Below are 9,302 nucleotides of genomic sequence, written 5' to 3' on the forward strand. Positions count from 1 at the left end.
AAAAATAGTTTACCCGTCTTATCCGAGCTATAGCGCAATAGTAGTTCGTATTATTCAACCCTTATGCATTATTCATACATGTGAACTTTCTTAACCAACCAGAACAAATTTTCCCAAACCTCTGCTCTTATTTGTTAATAATTTATATACTCTCTACGTTATAAGTCTCTACTTTGAGTTTATTACACCGAGCGTTTCTTTTTGTTTAAAATTCCGTTTTTATCAGAGTTTCCCTATTATCCAAATTGGGGCCGGACCACAATAGCTCGGACAAGCGAGACTACTGTAATCAATGTAGGTTACTTAATTTAAAACAATTTAAATTCAAACTGATGAACAATTATTTTAACTGAAATATTCATATATCTTCTAACAAATTTTAAATGTTATTTATAAAAATTTCATTTTTCAGTGACTCAATATTTATTTAAGAGAAAAAGTTTGAACATTTTTACATATATTTTTGAAAATTAAATGAAAATATTAATCTCAGAACACCAGCATAATTCCGAAAAATTACTTAATTGAAATGGAGGTACTTTAAACTTAAATTCATTTATATTATGTAAATCATATTCAATGTTCCATTATATAACCTGCAAGTAAATAATGTATTTATTTGTTACTTATGTTAATTAAATTTAAGGGAATAATTTTTAATCTTTATTCAATTTAATGTTTGAAAACAAATATTCAGCTTATATTAATTAGTCGCGTTACAAAATAAGAAGCATTAAACTATAATTCTCACTAAAACCTTTAAATAATTTTTAGTTAATACATTTTTTTAATTTCTACTTTCATTTCTAAAATTTTTCTTTATTAATAAACTCTTAAACTAATTCAAGAAATCTGAGTTTTTTTAAAATGACTTGATAATTAATTAATCATTTCACAACATAAAAAGCATTACACAATTATTTTAATGAAAACATTCAAATAATGTTTACATTATATTCTCATTCAAATTTGAAACTGGGTTTCTCTACATTTAATTTATTAATAAGCTTTCTAGCTAAGTTAAAAAAATTAAAATATGTGTAAATATAATTTAGAAAATTGAATTTAAATACTCATTTCACAATATCGGAGGTACCATTAAAACTTATATAATTGTAATACAATTATTTAAAAGAAAAAAGGAAACTTCTATTACGAAAGTAATAGCCAATATTTAATTACATAATCTGAGAGGAAATAAAATATTTATGTTATTAAATATGAAACAATTTAAATTCAATATTTATGTAATTTTATATTTTATTTTTTAATATTAAATTTTAATTTATATTATATTATTAAACTTAATGGCTCCACAATATATCTATTCATTTAATAATCTCTTATATCATTTGACAAAATTAGATTTTAAGATAAAATTTCAAAAATTATTCTTGTAACAATGAATAAACCAATTTAAAATTTATTTAAATAATATCTAATTTTAAATTTGCAAATAATTTTAAAATATGAAATATGAATATAATATTAGTATAAAAAATTATAAGCATGTATAACATAATATTATTAACCTTTATAATTTACTAATATAGAACTAAAACGTGAAGAAAAAAATTTTTTTTTATGACTCAATTATGTAAAATTTAGAATCGATATAGATCCAATATTAAATAGTTACTAAATTTTGATTAGATAACGTTAAAATAAAAATACACTATTATTTCATTTTAATCTAAAAATAATAAGTTTTTCAACATTAAATCTTTAACATAGTCAAAACATTAATACAATAAATTTATTTAATTGTAATTTAGCTTATGATAACTTTACGTTTTAACCCCAATTCTTAATTATAATTTATATAATAATATTATTAAACTTGATGATTTCGCAATATATCTATTAATTTAATAATCTTTTTTTAAATTAAATTTTAAGATAAATTTTAACTAATTATTACTTTAACAAATATAGCTCTAATATTAAATAGTTAATAAATTTTGATTAGATAAAGTTAAAATAAAAATACGATATTATTTAATTTTAATCTAAAATTAATAAGTTTTACAACATTAAATTATTAACATAATTAAAACATTAATATAATAAATTTATATAATGGTAATTTAGTTTGTAATAACTTAACGTTTGAATAAAAAATTTAATTATAATTTATATAATAATATTATTAAACTTGATGATTTCGCAATATATCTATTAATTTAATAATCGTTTATATTATTTAAAAGAATGAAATTTTAAGATAGACTTGAAATAAATATTACTTTAACATTGAATAAACCAATTAAGAATTTATTATTACAATGAACAGCTGTTATTAAAAGTGAAAATAAAGACACAAATTAAAATAATTCTTGGCGATCGTTAAAAGTAGAAATCTAGTTTCAAGTTCGATTAATTTTATACATTTCAAACAGAGGTCGCCAGTCGCCATAAATTATGTGCTTAAATCCACTGTCAGATTCAGCCTCCATGCGCTACTAATAGAGGTTACGAGTTTTTATATATAAAAAGGATACAATTCATTTGAAAAGATTTATAGGGAAAGTTTAAATGATTATTTATTTCGAAAGATTTATTTTTAGAGAAAATTGAAACAGAATTTCCAAATTGACAAAATATATCTGAAAGATTTTGAAAAAAAAAGAAGATTTTTAAAACGATTTTTTAAAATTTTGCAACATTTTTTTTAATTTCAAGAAAAATGCGAATAATTTTAAAATATATTTATAAATTTCGAACGAATTAAAAAAAAATTAACATTTTAAGAGATTTCTAAAAAATAATAAAAAGTAGATTTTTTAAGATTTGGAAAGAATAACTTTTTCAAGTTTTTTAAACTTTTCAAGATAATGCAAATTTTGTTAAGATTCATAGGGAAATTGTTAATGATGTAAAAATGTTTAAATTAATTTTAACAGACAACTGAGAAATATTTTAAAACATTTGTATAAAGTTGAAAGATTACGTAATTTAATGAAAAATCCGTGTATTGAAGAGAATAAACAAATCTTCTTAAGTTTCCTAGGAAAGATTAAAATTACTTTTTGTTTTGAATAACTAAGTTTATAAGAAGATTGAGAAAGATTTCCAAAAGATATGTAGAAGATTTTAGATTAGATTCTTTGATTTTTAAAAATAAAAAATTTCAATCAATAACAAAATTAAAAATATATTTAGAAATTTTGAACAAATAAATTGTTTGAAATTTAAAAACAAGATCTGAAATAAAATGTAGATTTTTGAAGATTTTTAACAAAAAATTAAGAATATTTTTAAGATAATTGAAAAAATTGTACGATTCCTCCAAAAATTAAAAACAAAATGTATATTTTGAAGAATATGAAATAAAATTTTTACCTTTTCAAGAATTTTCAAAGTTATCAAAATTGAAAATTTAACTACATTTGCTGGAATTTTTTGTTGTTGTTGCAGAAAATTGATCTGTTTTATCTGAAAAATTAACTATTGGTTAAAAATTCAACTTTTTTGTTAAAAATTGTTCTTCTTTATTTTAATTTAACTATTTTTTATTTAAAATGGAAATTCTGTTGTTCCTAAAATTTCAACTATTGCATTTTTCATTGAGAATTCATCTTTTTTAGTTGAAAATGTAAGCCTTCGGTTTAAGCTGGGACCACTTTGTTAAAAATTCACTTTTCTTGTTAAAGATTCATCATTTTGATTGTAAATTAACCTTTTTGGTTGATGGCAAATTTATTTTAATCTTGACTCAACTGAAAAACATGTATTTTATCGAAAATCATACTCTGTTTGTTGAATTAAACTGCTTTATTAGTAAAAATAATTTTTATTTCTTTTCTATTATTTTAGATATTACATACTGTTAAATACAATTATTTTATATGATTGATTTTATATTTTAATTTAATAATTGCGTGAGACAATAAAAAGGAAATAAACGCTTATTTATAAATAGTAAAACTTTTTTCTTTGAATAATTATTGTAAAAATTTCGATTTTAGGAAATTTCTTGGTTACTATAAGACTGGAAAATAAATAAATAAATATTGTTCAATTAATAATTTAAAAAATTGGTAGACCTCGTTAAGTTTGAGGATAAAAGGGTTTGATTCTTAAAATGTGCTAATACTTATTTATTTTAATTTATTCATTTTGGACAGTTGTACGCCTCTCATTATTTTTATATTTACATCTGTATGTCTATAAACTGATAGTTTTTTTTAATTGAATTTTTTTTTCATTTTAGGTATATGTTTATGCATTTATTAATTTCTCAACGGAAGCGAATGTCGGATTTGGATATAAGTGGTTTTAATTGTCACCTTTCAAGAAATTATTTAAATTTTACGACCTGAGATTGTCATATATAAAAGATAGTGTGAGAAAACGATATTGTGTGCAAATTAATTCCTGGAAAATTGTTTATCTAGAATAGCTAGATTTGAACTGGTTCTTGGTTAAAAGTGATGAATTAAAAGTGTTTTAAAATATAAAAAAATCAGGAACATGAAATAAAAAAATTAAAGAACAATGTATATAGTATTTATATAAATAATTGTAATTACAGAAATACAAATAATTAATATACAACAACTTCTATTTAAAAATAAAAAGATATTGAGAATATACATATATGTTTAAACAATTTTTGGGCGCTAGTCTTTTTAAAGTACTTTTTTTTATATGTGATTGCTTCTGAATAGATAAAATAATATGTTGCGGATACGAGTTTTGAAAAAAATTAAATGTGTGCAATTAAAAATATATATCTTCAACAACAAAAAATACTTTTTAACCCAGCAGTTGAATTTTCCACCAGAAAGATGAACTTTCTAACAAAAAAGATCAATTTGGGCAAAATACATGAAATTTTAATAAAAGTGATAAATTTTCACAGAAAAATAGAATAGTTAAATATTCAGTTAAACAAATTTTGACTAATAAAATGACTTTCCAACAAAATAGTTAAATTTCAAATCAAAGAAATGATTTATCAACCAAAAAGATGGAGTTTCAACTAATGAGATTACTTTTCAACCACAAAATAAATTTTTGCAATGAAATACATGAATATTTAAAGAAATAGATGAATTTTGATCTAAAAAATTTAATTTTTTACTTATAATAGAATAAATACCTTCCCTTGTGGAAAAATGGAGGAGGCCCCCGTCAGGGTCCACATGGATTGCATTCAGGCATTGTGGAATCCATCAGGGCAATCCAGGCGTGATCCCTTATGGAAACGACATGCTAATCCATAGGGGCCCAACATGGGCTTCCCTCATGGATCCCTCATGGTTGCCAGCATGAAAGCTCTCTTGGTTTTTTTGCCGGTGCTGGCACCTATATTGGTAACACTGTTAACACTATACGGTTAACACTGTACTGTTAATACTATTTTGTACTGGGCTGTCAGTATTGGGTCTGCACTGAATATTGCTACTGGCATAGTACTACCCGAATAGGAAATTCACCATGGGCGCAGTACTGTGTCAGTGCTAACTAGTACTATACTGCTATACTCTAACGATATGACAAAAAAGGTATTAAAAAAATAAATATTAATTGATTGCGAGTATTTTGACTGCAAATTTTAATAGTCCTGTTAAGAGTGAATACATATATCACATTGTTATACATGATATTACAAATAAAATTTCTAACGCTACGGGGTGTCGAACCTACATATCACCTAAATATATCGCCTAACACAGTCGGGAGTGCTAACAACTGCACTAAACCGACAAGTTGAACCTCGGTCAAAAAGCCATCCTCATAAGCTACAGTTCATAAAAGTTAAAGTACCAAATTTTAAGCTCTCTTTTTCTAATTATTTATTATTATAAATAATTATTAAATAAATAATTTAAATCGATTACCATTTTTCTTCGCGTAATATTTCGTTTTTTCACGTTGTAGACTACTTAACAAGTTTTTACAATGACGTGAAATGTAATTTTTTTATTAACATTTAAAATTTTTCATGAAGTTGAAATTTCGAATTTTTTTTCTTAAAAAAAAAGCATTTACCCTTCCGACTTAGAAATTTTAATCGTTGATCCGTGAGGGCAATTAGGCTGAGCCCCCAGCGGGGGCCTCTAGGAACATCCATATTGTCAGAGTTCGAATTTCAAAAAAGTGTTATCGAATTTTTGTTAGAAATTCGCTGTTTGTAAGTCTGAAACCATGAAACCTTAAAATTAGTAGTGTCAACCAAATAATGACCCTTCCAACTTAGAAATTTTAATCGTTGAGCCGTGAGGGCAACCGAGCTGGGCCCTCGCCGGGGAGTTTCATGGAACATCCATGTGGTGACTCTTCGAATTTCAGAAAGTAGTCATTCAATTTTTGTCAGAAATTCATTGTTTGTAAGTCTGAACTCATGAAACCTTAAAATTTCTGGTGTCAAAAAAATATGCGTCCTTTAGATTTTGAAGTTTTGATCGTTGATTCGTGAGAGCAACCGAGCTGGGCCCCATGCAGGGGTCCCTATGGAACATCCATATTGTACGATTTCGAATTTAAAAAAAAAGTCATCAATTTTTTTCAGAAATGCATTCTTTGTAAGTCTGAACTCATAAAGACGAATTTTTAATAAAATACATAAAATTTGGATAAAAAAGTTCAATTTTTAATTTAAAAAATTAATTTTCAACTGAAATTATAATTCTTCATTCAAAAATATGAGTTTTTACCCAGATATTTGAATGTTCGACTAAAAAGATGATTTTTCAGCCAAGAAGGATTGTCTACTAAAAATACGGAGTATAAAAAAATGGATGAATATGGAACTAAAGAAGATCAATTTTAAACCCAAGAAATGAATTTTCAGCCAAAAAGATAAAGTTTTTATTAAGACAAATACATTTCCACCACAAAAAACACATTTCAAACAAAATACATGAATTTTCAACCAAACCTTGACGGATATTTTAACCTATAATAGAATAGATATATTTGCAGTAACCAAGAAGTTTAATTTTTTAACAAAGAAGGTAAATTTTTAACGAAAAAATTCAAATCCAGACAAAATAGTATTATTTATAGTTAAAAAAAAATTTCAACTAAAATTGTTATTCTTCATTCAATAAAAATGAATTTTTAACCAAATATTTGACTTTTCGACTAAAAAAGATGATTTTTCGAGGAAGAAGAATTATTTTCTACTAAAAATATGGATAAAAAATAAAATAGTTATATTTTTAGTTGAAAAAATAACGCTGAACAATAAAAAACAAGTGTTTAGAAAAATAGTTGAATCTTAAACCAAATAATGGAATTTTGAACCAAAATGGTAAAGCTTTCATCAAGAAGATCCATATTTTACCACAAAAAAATATTCGAAGAAAACAGTTCCAAATTGTTGAATTTTCATGCCAAAAAGATAAATTTTCTACAAGCCAGTTAAAGTTTGAACTAAAAAGAATGACTTTTTTTACAAAATTTGTAAATTTTGAACAAAATAATACAATTTTCCACATAAAAAGAAAATAAAATAACACTTGTTATTAACATATTTCCTTTTTTAAATTCAATGTCAGTAAGGTTCATGCAAATATGGTCTTCAATTTATTATTTGAAACTAATGAAAATTGAGATTTTTTTCAAAAATATCCAGTTTTATATAAATTTTCTAGATTGAAAAACAAATTTCTATTTAATCCATTTTTAATAAAAGTATTAATTTCTCTAAAATGTTTAATAGGCAGAGAAAGGTTTTTTTTTGGGGAGCCTTGAATTTTTAAAGGCTTCTTATGAAGATTGTGAAACCTCAATATTATATTTGTTTTGACCGATTAGGATCTGAATGGAGGACAATTACCAGTTTCAAGACCGCGTCGAGCCAAAATCTAAAAATGCATAGAATTTTTATAATTACTTTTTGAATAACGAAAAAAATAATTTATAAACAAGAAGAGTTGAAAGATATTTTTTCATGTTAAGATAATCAAAAAAATCAGCAAGAAAAAAAAATTCGGGATAAGTTTATACTTGGAAATAACTCAACCATTATGAAATATTATTATTCATTAAATTTCAATTTTTATAATAAATTAAAAATTCTAATAAATATTTATTTGTTTGAAGCTTATGAACACTTAAATTCGAGTTATATAAATATACCTTTTCTAAGATTTTTGAGAAAATTTAGAAAGATTTTTGAAGATTTCAGGCGTGTCGAAAAAGAATTTAACAAATCTTAAAAAATATCAGGAATAATTCGAGCCAGTTTAAAATATAATTAAAAATTTTAGAAGCTTGAAAGAAATTTGAGGAAAATTGTTGGTACTGCCTTGAAACCTTGCAAAATTCTTGAAAGTTTTTTTATACTTTTTGTTTGAAATTTTTCACAATTCTAAATAATTTTGTCAAAGATTTTTTTTCATTCTCTATTTGTTTACAAAATCAACATACAATTTCTGCCCAGGAACTCTGTGCTATCAAAATTTGCAAATTTACAATATTTATTAATGAGGTACATCCTTCCGATGACACTTTTTAGGCTTAATTTGCTTACGGAATCAACAAAGAATTTATGTGTAAGAAAACTTTGCAGCAATAATTTGCAAATTTACAAAAATTATTATTTACTTGAACAATTTTCATAAACAAATTTAGAGTTTGGCTATTTTAGAACAAACATGCTCAATTTATTCACGGAATCAACAAAGAATGTCTTTGCAAGAGCTATTTGCTACGAGATTTTGCGAATTTCCTTGACATATTATATATTCATACAATTTTCATAAAAAAACCGATTTTGGCTGTTTTTCAACGAATATGCTTAATTTTTTTACAGAATTAACGAGGGATATTTCTCCAATGACTTTTTTCAGCCTAAATTGGTTTTTCGGAATCAAGAAACAATGTCTTCTTAAGAACTTTCTGCTACGAAACTTTGCAAATTTACAATATTTATTAATGATATGAACAATTTTCATAAACAAATTCAGAGTTTGGCTATTTTTAAACGAATAGGCTCAATTTTTTAACGGAATCAACAAAAAATGACTTTAGACAACTCTTTTCTGTGATACTTTCAATTAACAATAACTATTAGTTATTTAAACAATTTTCATAAACAAATTTAGAGTTTGGCTATTTTTTAACGAATAGGCTCAATTTGCTTACGAAATTGACAAAGAATGTCCTTCCGATTAATCATAGCTATGACGATTCTCAAATTAACAATAATTATTAATAATTTAAACCATTTTTATAAACAAATTCAGAGTTTAGTTATTTTTAAACAAATAGGCTCAATTTGCTTACAAAATCAACAAAGAATGTCTTTCGATAACTCAATGCTGCGATGCTTTGAAATTTTACGATAA

The sequence above is a fragment of the Belonocnema kinseyi genome, chromosome 5 (assembly GCF_010883055.1).
Source record: "Belonocnema kinseyi isolate 2016_QV_RU_SX_M_011 chromosome 5, B_treatae_v1, whole genome shotgun sequence".
Lineage (NCBI taxonomy): Eukaryota > Metazoa > Arthropoda > Insecta > Hymenoptera > Cynipidae > Belonocnema > Belonocnema kinseyi.